The sequence below is a fragment of the Ailuropoda melanoleuca genome, chromosome 13 (genome assembly GCF_002007445.2).
Source record: "Ailuropoda melanoleuca isolate Jingjing chromosome 13, ASM200744v2, whole genome shotgun sequence".
Lineage (NCBI taxonomy): Eukaryota > Metazoa > Chordata > Mammalia > Carnivora > Ursidae > Ailuropoda > Ailuropoda melanoleuca.
The window spans coordinates 66013395-66027476 of record NC_048230.1 but is presented as its reverse complement, the minus strand read 5'-3'; positions in this window follow the sequence as shown (position 1 = coordinate 66027476).

Here is a 14082-nt window from a genome sequence, read left to right as displayed (position 1 = left end):
TAGAAGCCCACCAAGAAGCCAATGAAGGAGTTGTCTAAGCCCCCAGGAGAGTGAGGAGCGAGTTGGAGGAAGCCACGGATGCTTCGAGGGGGAGAGACAGGCAGTGGTGAGTCTGCTCAGAGACCCATTCAATCAAGGACTAAAATATGTGCGTGGGAACTTAGCCAGGCGCTAGACTGACTGACGGCGCTCTCAGCACACGGACGTGGAGCTGTCTTCAAGGTTGTGCTCCTTATACACTGCCGGGTAACAAATGACTCCACCAACTCAACGGCTTACAGCGACAAGGACCACTGATTGTTGCTCGGTTTCCGTGGATCAGGAATTCAGGAACGGCATGGTTGCACCGTTCTGGCTCAGAGTCTCTCATGTGGTCACGGTCAGGGTGTTGGCCGGGGCTACGGTCCCCTGAAGGCTTGGCTGGGGCTGACAGATCCACTTCCAAGGCTGCTTGCTTAAGCGGCTGATGAATGGTGCTGGCTGTTGGAAGGAGGCCTCAGTTCCCCAGGCTCTGGGCCCTTCCCTGGGGCTGCCTGAGTGGCCTCACAACATGGCGGCTGGCCTCACCCAGAGCCAATGAGCTGAGAGTGTGGAAGCCACAACATCTTATGGCCTAACCTGGGAAGTCCACAGTTATTTCCTCCATATCTGGTCATAGTCCTATTCCGTGTGGGAGGGGACTCTACGTGGAGGCTGGGGTCACTGGGGGTCACCTTGGAGGTCGGCTTCCACAAGGTGAACAGGAATGTAAGTGCCTGGTGTATGTTTGGTTTGTGGACGTCTTTAAAAGGTCACCCATCTACCAGAGCACATGGTGCCTCTTTCACAGAACATCTCTGAGAGGATATGCTTTTCACAGCTTATCCCTTTGTAGCTCACGTGTTTCTTCTCATCTAAGAAATATATTTAAAACAAATAATTATCAGGTGGCCAAAAGGAGTGTATGTTGAGTTTGGAAAAGTTCTTTCATTCCTTCAAACAACCAATATTTTCACTGAGTTCCAACTGTGTGCCAGGCATTGTTCTTGGCACTGGAAATAGTGACTTGAACAGAGCAAAGTTCCTGCTGTCACCAGCTAGATGAGTCTGTAGGGCCGCCATAACCAAGAGCTAGAGACTGGAGAGCTTAAACAACAAAAATTTATTTTCTCACAGTTCTGGAAGCTAAGAGTCTGCAATCAAGATGTCAGCCTGGTTGGTTCCTCCTAAGGGAGGAGAGGGAATGGTCTGCTCTAGACCCCTCTCTTTGGCTTGTGATTGGCCATCTTCACGTTCACATGGCATTCTCCTGTGTATACTTGTGTCCAGATTTCCCCATTTTATGAGGACACCAGTCATACTGGATTAGGGCCCACTGTAATGACCTCATTTTAACTGCATTACCTCTATAAAGACCATATCTCAAAATAAGGACACATTCTGTGGTACTGGACCTTAGGACCACAACATAGGAATTTGGCAGCAGGGGTAAAGGTGGACGGACACACAATTCAACAGGTAACACTAGCCTTATAATCTAGTGAGCGAGACAGACAAGAAGCAGGTAAGTATGAAACACCTTCAGAGCTGAGGAGTGTTACAGAAAGAGAGAAAGAGGGGCACAGGGATGCGTAGGTCAAGGGAAAGGTGCTGCTCTTATCTATGGGGTAGGAGTTTCCAGGGGCTGAGTGGGGAGGGTAGCCTGAGGGCAGGAAGTGGGAGTCTGACCCTGGGAGACAAATGGGGCTTTGAGGAGGTTTGGCTGAAGAGGGAAGGAAGGGCGGTAGCTGGAGGGAGGCATGGGATTAAAGAGAAGCTTTATCTGATTTTCTGGTGGAGAATTTTGTGAGCTGAGAAGACCAAAAAATTCAGAAAAGGGGAGGACCTAGCCTCTTCTGGGAGCTGAGAGGAAAGGGAGGGAGAGGGGGAAGAGGCAGGTGTGTAGAGAGAGAGGGAAAGGAGAAGGAGGCCACTTACTGAGTGCGGGTGAGGAGCAAGCAGACTTAGGGCTTGGCTGAGGGACACAGGAAGTGCGAGGGTGGGGGGCCTGCCCGCTCAGTTCCCAGGCCTCCCTCCCAGCCACCACCAACCCCTGCAGCCTCTGGCCTTCCCATTTCCTCCCCATCTCCCCCAGGACCCTGCGATGACGGGCTGTGGGGCTCTCCCTCCCCACCCGATGTCCACTCTGATCAATGGATGCTGTGTTCTCCCTGGCTCCCCTCCACGTGTCCTCAGTTGCGGGGCCGTGGTCAAGGCAGGCTCCATCTGGCCGAAGGGTAGCTCTGCCTCCACATCTCCGACAATATTTGAGATTCTTAGGAAGCTATGTTTTGTCTTTCCACATCCATTGGACCCTGCCCCACCTTTTGAAAACCCTCCAGTGACCCCATTGCTCACAGGACAGAATCCAAACACTTCTGATAGCCTCCAAGGCTCTGCATGGTTTGGCTTCTGCAGCACTTTAAAAAAAAATTTTTTTTTATTTTGAAATAATCTTAGGTTTGCAAAAGAGTTGCAAAGACAATATAAAGAATTCCAATATATGCTTCCCCTCACTTCCCCTAATGATAGCGTCTTACGCAATCATAGCACATTTATCAAAACTGAGAAGTTAATGTTGGTACGATGATGTGTTCCTTTAACAGTAAATAAAAATGATTATGGATTTTTTTTTCGTTTTTATTGTGGAATATACCACAGATACAAAGGCATGTATGTGCAGTTTGAAGAATAATGTTTCGTCTTTTATGGAATTTCTGTTCATGTTTTTTTGCTCATTTTCTATTGTTATTTATTAGTCTCTGATTCATAGGTGTTTTTATATATTCTGGATGCTACTCTGGTTAGTTATGTGTCTTGTAAATACCTTACTGCAGATTGTGACTGGTCTTTTCATTCTTTTTTTTTTTTTTAAGATTAATTTATTTATTTGAGAGAGAGAGTGAGAGCGCATGAGTGGGGGAAGGGGCAGAAGCAGAGAAACTTTCCAGCAGACTCCCCGCTGTACACGGAACCCAACACAGGGTTCAATCCCAAGACCCATGAGATCATGACCTGAGCTGAAACCAAGATTCGGATGCTTAACCAACTGAGCCACCCAGGCCCTCCTGGGCTTTTCATTCTTAATGGGGTTTTTGATGAATGGAAGTTTTCAATTTTAATGTAGTCAAACTTACCAAATATTTCCTTTATGGTTTAAATTTTTTGTATAATATGTTTAAAAGCTCTCATTAAGGATCTTTCTGTGGGGAGGCTGTCCCATATTTTATTCTAAAGTTGTAGGTTTTACCATCTACATTTAAATCCTTAATCCATCTGGTATAGATTTCTAGTGTATGGAGTGAGGTAGGGAATCATTTCCATTTTTTTCCATATGAATGGCCAATTATTCTCGCCTGGTTTATTAGATAGGTCTATCTTATCTCTCATATCTTTTCCCCCTGGACTGGCAATGCAGTTTGTGCTGAATATCAGCTTTCCATACACGCAAAGAAAAAAATGTTAAGGAAAAAGTAAAATGAAATATGTCGGCAAGTCCATACCTAGGAATTTATCCTAAAGAAATAAGTGTAAATGTGAAAAATACTTAGTTCTAGGATGTTGTTTATAAGAACTAAAGAATAAAAGCAATCTACTTGTATATCCAACAAGAGGGGATTGTTTAAATACATTTTTGTATATCCATACAATGGGACATTGTGTTGTAATCCAAAAAGAGGTGGTAGATTTTAACGTGGTAACATGGAAATACCGAAAAGAGCAGACTCTAGAGCCACATATGTACTTTAATTCTCACCATACGATCTAGAGGATATTCATATGCATTATAAAGAAGGAAGAATTTATAGTAAGCTGTTAGTTGTTTATTCTTTGAGTTGCTATAACAATATCAAAAAACACAAATAAAATGGAATTCGCTTTTTACGTCGTCCAAAAAAAATGTTGCACATGCTCAGGGTCCTACCATAGGATTCAGCAATCCTGCCCAAGGAGTTTCCGCAAGAGAAATAAAAGCATAAGTTGTCACAAGAGTCTGTACGTGAATGTTGATCGCAGCCGTAGCCATAATCACCAAAAGCGGGAAGCAAGCCAGATTCCTTCAGCTGGTGAATGAATGAGCAAACTGTGGTTCTCCCATAGGCGGATTATTACTCAGCTTTGCAAAGAAACATCGCGGATCGGCGCAGCTCCTGGCTCACCTCAATGCACTGTGTAAAGTGAGAAAAGCCAGACTCGGAAGCCGCATAGTCTGTGATCCCTTGTATATGACTTTGCAGAAAAGGCAAATTTATAGGCAAAGTAAACATCCGCGGTTGCCAGGCGCTGGGGCGTTGGGAAGGGTCGACTCCAAGTAGGTACAGGGAACTTGTTTGGGAGGAATAGTGCTAGACATTGATTATGGTGGTGATTACACGGCTGTGAGTCGCTCAAAATTCAGACATACACATGAGAAAGGGTGATTTTTACTGTATGCAAATTATAGCTCAATCACAAAGCACAAACTGTAAGAGGCACGGCGTATAAGACCCATATAAATTAAAATAAACCAATGATGTGAGCGCTAAAGAAAAGCACGTTGTGCGTGAATATTTAATGAGAGGGAATAACATTCAGCCTATTGTCAAATGAATGCCCATGTCCTACAACTATAAAATGAGCATCCGTGTGTGTGTGTGTGTGTGTGTGTGTGTGTGTGTGTACACCTGCACACATTGGTAGAAAGACAAACTGCCAGATAAGCATCATAAATGGCGTCCAGGAGTCTCTCTGAGTGGAGGGGTTCCCGCTCGTCTGCATTTTCTTTTGCTCCTGTGTTTGCTAATTTTCCCACGATGACCGTACGTTGTCCGGGCTCCTTGGAACCGCTGGAGTCCTGCGCTGGCTTGGGGAAGCGGGGAGGAGGCGGCCACTTCACAGCTGGGAAAACAGCAGCCCCCAGATGAACCCTGAGTCTCATCCTGTCGATGTTTATTTTTCTTCCCTGGGCAGACAAGGCAGGAGACTGGACGAAGGGGCAGAAATTCAGACTCAGAAGCCCCGTTCGGGGTAGCCCGGCCTCAGAGCCCGCTCGCCCCTCCTCACTGCCTGGGCTCTTGCAGAGGAGTGTAAGGCCCCCCTGAGGGTGGGCTCTGGGGCCTGCCACGTCAACTCCCATTTCATCACTTACGACTGTGTGTCCCCGGGCCAGTTACTCAACCTCCATGTGCCTCCATATCTTCCTCTGTAACATGGGGATAAAGATGGCGCCCACCTCATCCGGATGTTGTGTGTGTTTATGCGCATGTGCTCGTACAAAGACCTTAGAACCTACCGGGCACCATTGAAGTGCTCAGTAATGTTTGGAAAGATGGCTGTGGAAATCCAGCTGATCGACGTATGAGCCTACCGTCCCACCGCAGGGCATGTGGCAGTCACAGGGTCACACCCCCAACATCCCCCAAATAATTTTAAAACGACTCCAAGTTCTTCACCGCGACCTAGAGCAACCTGAAGAGAACATGAGCCGTCTACAAAACACGGTCTACCATTTCTCCTCGGCCAGCCGCTCCCCTCGCCACCATCACTACCAGCTCTCTGGAGGTTCTCCTTCTCTAAACCGCCTTCGTTCAGCCAACAAGCATTTACTGAGCACCTACTATGTGCCAGGAGCCATACTTGGGATAAATCAGGGAACAAAGTAGGTAAGAATCCCCACTGTTCACATGGAGATTACAGATCTGTCCCCCAGAGCCAGCCCTAGAACCTTGGTCTTTCCCCACCTTCTTCTTCCTCATTCTGCCATCCAGAAGCCAAGAAAACCCCGCAGCCCCCTCCTCAGACGGCAGGGGACGGAAGAAGCCAAGGTGGCAGCGCCAGACTCTAGCGGATAGGGCTTGAGCAGAGACTGAGCATTCCCAGTCCAACAACTGTGTCCCACGACGAGCGCAGAGCGCCAGCCCTGGCCCAGCACACAGTAGGAGCTCAGCAAGGGTGACCCCATTTTACAGTAGTCCCCTCATGCCCAGTGGGACTGGCAGCAAGTTCCAGGCAGAACCCCCATGTTGTTCACTCCTCGGGGAACATACAACACAGGGCAAGGTGCACAGTAGGCCGGCGCCTCCTGGGCTCATCTCTTTCGGAGGCCGTGGATGGCCCAGGTCAGAGTCTGCTGATGTGCTGGGAGGCACGTGGGGGAGATGGGGGAGCTCACTGGCCCAGCCAGGGTTTTCTCTGGGCCTTTAGACGTCACAGAGCTCTGTCAGCCCCCACCTGGCTACCTCCCAGCCCCTTAGTCCTCGCCTACCTGGGGGAGCTTCCTGGGGCAGGAAGTGGGCGCTGTGGGAGGAGGCCAGGGTTTGCACTTCTCCTCAACTCCACTAGCTCTGAGGCCTGCAGACCTTTCTGACCCTCAGTGTCTTTGGCTGTGAAAATGAATGTTAACCCCTTCCTCGGCGGAGAGAATTTAATGATATCTGGGACATAGAAACATTTTGTAAATGTTTATCTGTCTTTTCTCTCAGAAAACAAGCCTCTATCTTCAGACTACAGACACCTGGGAACAGACGCCAGGACGCAATCCTGGGAGGTACTTGTCGCCGTGGCCCCCTCCGTTCCTTCCAGCCACACAGGCACGCACGTGCACACCAGACAGACACACAGACATGGGCATTGCACTAATCCGGTTCCCAATTGCAAGCAACAGAAAGCCAACTGTGGCTAACTGGAGCAGAAAAGGAATTTATGAAAAGGATAAAAGTTGGACTTATGGAATCATGGGAAGTTCTCCAGGCCTCTACCGTGAAAGCAGAATGAACTTTATTAAAATTAACTGAGGGGGCGCCTGGGTGGCACAGCGGTTAAGCATCTGCCTTCGGCTCAGGGCGTGATCCCGGCGTTATGGGATCGAGCCCCACATCAGGCTCTTCCACTATGAGCCTGCTTCTTCCTCTCCCACTTCCCCTGCTTGTGTTCCCTCTCTCACTGGCTGTCTCTATCTCTGTCAAATAAATAGATAAAATCTTAAAAAAAAAAATTAACTGAGAGGCAGGATGCCTGGGTGGCTCAGTCGGTTAAGCGTCTGCCTTCAGTGAAGCATGTGCCTTCGGCTCAGATCATGATCCTGGGCTCCCGGGATTGAGTCCTGCATCCTCACCCGGCTCCTTGCTCAGCGGGGAGCCTGCCTCTCCCTCTGCCTGCTGCTCCCCCTGCTTGTGCTCTGTCTCTCTAATAAATAAATAAAATCTTTTTAAAAAATTAATTGAGAGGCACCATAGCATTGTGTTTTGTTTGCATACGGTTAGTGCTCCGTGAATGTTACCTGGTAACAAAAGCACGTCTCTGCTCAAAATGCTTAAGGGTTCCAACTGTCACCAAGAAGTCCTGGCCCCTGGGCTGTGGATACTCGCAGTGGGGGTAGAGACAGAGACTCTGAATTCTTCCTGAGGGTCTGCAAACCCAGGTAGCCATGAAGCATTGTCTGGAGGCGGGCCACTTCCCCAACTGGGGGGATGAGAAACAGTTACCCCCACCTGCCTCTCTGCTCTCTGGTCCTTCCCCCACCCCTAGGAATTTGGAATTGCTGCTCTGATTGGCTGGATCCAGGACATGAACAGACCCTTGTTTCCAAGCCTCTATAGCTAAAGGTAACTTCGAGTTACCTTTTCCTGTTCTTCAAATCGTGCTATGTGACCAGGAATTATACCAAACTCTCTCCCTCTCTCTCCCTCCAGCCAAGCCAGTCATCCTGGGGATTTCTCCCGCATGCAGCACAGAGGCCGGCCGGAAGCTGGGAGGAGAAGGGCTGGACAGTTGGGAGAGGCCCATCCCACTGCCTTCTGTGCTCCTGCCCAGCTCACCACTGGCCAGTGGCCCAGCTGACAATGAATCAATGCTTTGTTTCTGAGTCTGACAGTCTCTGGCTTCAGCTCCCAGGTGTAGCGAGGGCTAGGGGGGCAGGGAACAGGCAGGGCAAGTTTTGGGCATTCAGAGGTCCCTTAGCCAAAAGATCAAATATCATCAAACATGCCCTCCTGGCACCTTATTTCAAATGCTTGCAAATTGGAGGCTAGAAAAATGCAAATTCATTAAAAAGGGTTGCTGAATTTCCAGTGGTTTTCCTCAGCCTACCAGCTGCAAATCTAACTACTGTCATGGGAAGACCTTCATACTTGAAAAACATGGGCGGTCACTGGTCTCCAAGAACAAGACCACAGCATGACCCCATGGCCCTCCCCAGCACCTTCCGCCTTTGCAGTCCACACTGCAGCCCCGAGGGGATTTTCACCCTCAGTGCCTTTCCTGGAGCTGTTCCCCCCACCTGGTCTGCCCCACCACCCCCCACGCCTCTCCATGGCAGGTGCCTGCACAGAGGTCCTGGCATTCCTTAGTCACCCCACCACACGACCCAGAAGGATGCTCCCCCTCCCCTCATTCTGAAGCCCTCCACATCCCTTTGTCACTTCTCATTTGTGTGGCCTTAAGTGAGCTGGTTAACTGCTCTGAGCCTCAATCTTCTCATCTGTGAAATGGAGCCAACGAGACCTACCTTCCAGGATGGGCGAGGATTAAAAAAGAATGTTAGCCAAGGGCTTGGCTTTGTCTCTGGCATGTTTGAAGCCCTCCAAAGACGGAGGCTGCCCTTATGGATGAGGAGCCTGGAGTCCAGACCGGCACAACCACACAGAGGCACAGCCAACCAGGCCCTCTTCCTCACTGGCCCCTCTAGTCCCAGGCCGTCTGTGTCCCCAGCCCTGTGTTCTGACCACCCCCGCGCAGGGCCAGGCAGGGAGCCGTGCCACAGTTCTCTCTGGGACCACCCTCAGCCCCTGGGGCTGGCTGAGCACACATACTGATTTCCTAATGAGGCTGAGCGGAATTGGCCATGGGCGTTGGGGGCCCCTGGCCCTTTGGCAACAGCGTGTTGCTTGACTTCCTGGGATCCTCCCTGGGGCTGGAGGAGGCCCAGCCGGCTAGAGCCGATGTTGCAACAGAGGTGAAGCTCTTGGGAGGGAAAGAAGGAAGGGCGACACTCTCTTCCCTTCCCCCCGGGAGAGCAATTTTGCTTTCTGTTTTGTATTCCCAGACTTCAGCTCTTTGCAGAAACTCTCCCTTGCACAAAGCCAATGGCTTCAGTGTCAGAAGCAAGCCTTTCACCACCCCCACACCCAGGTGGGCCGCCACCCCGGGGCCAAGGTCATCTCCTTCTGGAAGCCTTGCGGGATGGTCAGCTCAGGATGCGCTTGGCCTTCTCAGGCTCCAAACACTTACCGTCTGGAATTTATGCTCTGCATTCTGACCCTTCTTTCATTTGTTCCCCATTAAATACATCTTGTGACCTGCTCTGGGACTGCAGAAATTACAGCAGCACCGAAACTACCTTGAGGAAGATCTGCCCGCACCTCCCAGAGCAGGGTACCCGAAGGGGCCCTTTTATGAGACCGAGGCTCAGGAGACAGACACGTTTCTAGCATGACAGGGTAAGGGAGACACCCTCCCGAGAGGTTATGCACACGGTGCCGTGTCTGATTGCCTTTTAGATACTGCACTTCGAGGTCAGATCTCCATGAAGGACCTGCACTTGTGGATTCGGGGGGGTGGGGGACAAACGAGGAAGTCGAGGTTTGGCCAGGTTAGGCTACCCGCTCAAACTCACAGAGCGAGGAGGTGGCGAGCCGAGACTCGGGCCCAGGCCTATAAGGTTCCCAGCCCACGCTCGGGTTTGCTTTGCTGTGTGGGAAGTGGTCACAGCTCACAGCCCCACAAGAGGCAGGCTCCCGGAGGTGATGTGAGCCATGGATTCCTCTCTCACGCACGTACCCAGCCCAAACCCAAGCTCGGAGGACAGAGAGCACGGTTTGTGGAACACCTGGTGGGTTTTCCTGGGGGGTCCAGGACTCTCCAGCCAGCTAGTGATGAAGGCTGCATAAAGACTAGGCCCTGAGCAACTTCTCCGTGCAAAGTGATTCCCACCTTATCTCATTCAATCCCCAGAGCACACCACAGGCTGGGCACTGTTTCCCCCTCTTTAAATACGGATAAATTTCAGAAGGGTCAAAGAGCTTGCTCAGAGTCACACAGAGAGTGGGTAGCCTGGCTGGAACGATGGACCCAGGTCCACCAGCTCCAAACCCAGTGCACTTTCCTCTGGGAAAAGTCAACATCCTAAAGACCACAGAGTAGAAAGAAGGACAAAACCATCCCCTGAATTAACCAACTCTTGATCCACCCACCTTGGAATTACTGCACAGATGCTGTATTTTCCTTATGATTTCAGCCATGTTGAGCTGGGATAGCAGGAGAGAGTGTGAGAGGATGATGGAAGATTCTAATCCTTAACGTGGTCCTGGTTACCTATAGCTACACATGTATGAAAATTCATAGAACTAGAAGAAACTATAGGAAGTAAATATGGCATCATGTTAAGATTTTATAAACCTGGATAGTCTATTCCTATCTATATGTTTGAAATATTAAATATATAATAAATAATAAAAAGACCAAAAAAAAAAAAAGGAGGAAGAGGAGCAGAGGAGGAGGAGGCACTGGAAGAAGCTTGCTTAGTTGTGATGGCTGGAGCTGCTGCATCCATCTTACAGCCATGAAGGAAGTCAGTGTGAGAGTAAATCTGAGACACTAGGTTAACAGAGCAGAGAGATGGGGAAATGGTAAATGTCTGCTAGGTGCTGAATCAGCCAGAACCTTAAACCTGCCCTCTCTCTTTGGACTTCTCTGAAATAACATGCTTATTGTTGAAGCCAATGTAAATTGGGGATTTCTGTTATTGGGTTGAAAACATTGTCACTCATACAGATTAGAGAGCCAGATCTGAAGCAGAGGGGCACCTCCGTGGCCAGTGGCAGCACTGAAAAGGAGGCTAGAGGGCCACTGATGGACTCATTTGGATTTGGCTGGCCATGAGCCATCAGAGGGAACCGTGGGGAGGTGGCTTATTCAGAATCTTGCCAGTTCGTTCTAAGATTTCGTTTTTGTGGCAGTGTAAGTCACAGTCATATGAGTTCCATTGTAATGCTCCTTTCCTGTCTGACACCCTCACAGATGCAGCCCCTGCCTGGGCCCAGGGGACTCAGGAATTTGGAGCAGTTAGAACTGCAAGTGTTCAAAACTATGTAAGATAATTTTGGGGGTCACCTGGGTGGCTCATTCTGTTAAGCGTCTGCCTTTGGCTCAGGTCATGATCCTGGGGTCCTAGGATCGAATTCCGCATCAGTTCCGCATCAGGCTCCCTGCTCAAGGGGAAGCCTGCTTCTCCCTCTGCCCCTCTCCCTCCTCATGCTTTCCCTTTCCCTCTCTCTCTCTCTCAAATAAATAAATAAATAAAATCTTTTTTAAAAATCTAATTTTTTGACAAATCATCAATCTATGTGTTTTGGCTGTTGCTTAGAGTTATCTTCCTTGCACAAACACAGACATCTGGCTCTGGGGGCCCAGGAGGTGAGGGCCCAGAGTGACAAGTCCTCCTGGCAACTGCCCTAAGTAAGGGGAAGAAGTCTTGTCTCCATGAAAGGCGGTGTGACCTTGACAGGGGCATAATGGCTCAGTTTCCTCAACTCCAAAATGGAGACTAATCACCCCTCCCTCTCATCCCTCCTTCTAGGGTTGTTTTTAGGCCTGGAAATAATATATGTAAAGCGTCTGGCACACAGTAGATGTTCTGTACGTGGCCAATGTTTTCATTCTTAAGCAAGCCAGAGGGATTCTTGTTGTGGGTGAGGGCAGGAAGGGAGAGCCTTTTAGAACAGGGCAAAGAGAAGGAAGAAAAACAAAACAAAAACTAAAATACTCAGGTCTTACAACCTCCCTGCTCAGCGGGCTTCATTAGACTTTCATAAAATTAGAGTCGGGGAGACAGGGCGCCAGGGGGCTGATGGGGACCCAGCAGGAGAGAAGCAGGCCTCCCCCTCCACAGCCCCGCCCCTTCTCTCATCACCATGGAGACCGAGCTGGCTGCCCGGCGGGGTTCCCGCCCACCCAAGGCCTAAGGCTGCTGGCAAAGGGAGGGGCAGCGGCCGAGCAGACAGACACCCGACTGGAAAGCTGGAGTGGGGGTGGGGAGTGTCTACGTCCCCCCAACCCCCCGGAGGCGCTGAAGACTCAGGCTGAAGTGGGACGCTCCTGGCGGTCTGCGTTTGAATCGCGGCTCTGCTAGCGGCTAGCTGCGTGACTGTAGGAAGAACGCTTCCCCTCTCCAAGCCTCAGGTTCACATCTGTCAAAGGAAGGGGTAAAAAAGAGCAAAAAAAGCTTGGTGAAGAAACCTGTGGGATGAAGAAGCAATGATATATGGTGCGGGTAGAAGGATATCTAGTGCTGGGGGAGAACATTCACTACATCCTGGTTCCTGGAAAAGGGGAACTTGACAAAACTGACCAGTGTGATCCCGTATTTCTTTGTTTAAAAAAACACACTTTATCTAGGCTTACCAAAACTGGGGGAAGGCATAGTCTAAAAAACCCAAAACTCCTCAGCTTGTGTCTAGAATCGGGGATTGCGTGCAATTTTTATCCTCTTGGTTCCTTCTCACATTTTGGCTGATGAAAATGGATTACTTTTAAAGTCAGAGAGACGTTAATAGCTACCATTTCTGTGCTTATTATGCGGGAGGGGGAGGCATTGTGCTAAGAGCTTTACATGGTTTAAAGCCCTTCTGTCTTCACAGAAATCCAAGGAGGGAGGGTACTCTGATTATCCCCACTTTACAGAAGAGGAAATTGAGTTTCAGAGAGGTTGAGGGGCTTGACCAAAGTCAAACTGATGTAGGAAAGACGTTAGGGTTGGAAGTCGACCGCCAAGAAAGAATTCTTGAGACGTCTTGGGTGCAAAAAGGTGATTTTATTAAAGCACAGGGACAGGACCCCTGGGCAGAGCCGCCCTGGGGTCATGAGGAGTGGCCCATTATATAGTTTCAAGTTGGGAGGGGGTTAGGGAGAGCGCAAGTCTCTAAGGAATTTTGGAAGCAAGTTTCCAGGACTTGAGGGTGCTGGCTATTGTTGGGAAAAGGTTATTTATTACCGTCTAATAAAACCTTAGTCTTGAGACCCTTCAGATGTATATCGGTGGGCCATATGCTTGGGGGATGATTGCCAACGCACGTATCTTGGGGGCTTTAGAGATAAAGGAAGTTTCCAAAGGAATTTTTACATGTTAAAGTAGGCTTGGGGGGGGTGGGCAGGCTGTTGGGCTAGGATTGGTTTTTGCCCTTAGCAAAGTGTCAACATCGAGGCAGTTGAGTCCGGAGAGGAATGTCACTCTGCCTGTTTCAAGAACTTGTCAGTGGGCTGTAGGTAATAGGGAAATTTAACAATTTTTCTTCTGCCCCTGTTTCCCACATCAAAACCACAAGAGAGTGACAGAGCTGAGTTTTAAAACTACAGCTAAGATACTGGACTCCAAAATTCAAGCATTTAATTATCACCACTGCTGTCTCTTAGGACAAGAAAATGCTAAAGGAGCTGTTTTTTAAAATGTTTTACTACGGAAAATACCCAAGATATCAAACGTGGGAAGAAAAATATACCTTCCAGTTATAAAGTGAATAAGTGCTGGGGATCTAATGTTCAGCATGAGAAGTAGTCGAGAATACTATATTGTATACTCAGGATTTGCTAAGTGAGTAGACTGAAGTGTCACGTCACATACTGTAAATGTGTACCATTTCACGTGTCCGTTATACCTCCGTAGTATGGGGAAAAAAAGGAAACATATAATGAGTCCTGATGTTCCCACGACCCAGGTTCAATGAAGCTCTTAGGTGGAGGGATTTGGGTGAGGGCTCAGAGAAGGTCATGGGGATGCTTAGCACGGGGGAATGATGCCCAGAGCCAGAAGTCTTGTCCTATCATACACGCACACCACACACACACACCACACATACAACAACACCCCCCCACACCACCGCCACCCCCATACACACACACCCCACACTCGCTCCCCCACATACACACGCATAGACACATACATGCACACACACATGCATGCACACACACAGAGACACGCACACACTGCAAGCCCCCCAACTCCCAGGCTCCCCTTCTGGCTGCCTCTGGGGCTGTGGCCCTAACCATGGCAGGCAGCAGTCCTCCCCCTCTTCCACCCCCACCCAGTTTCCT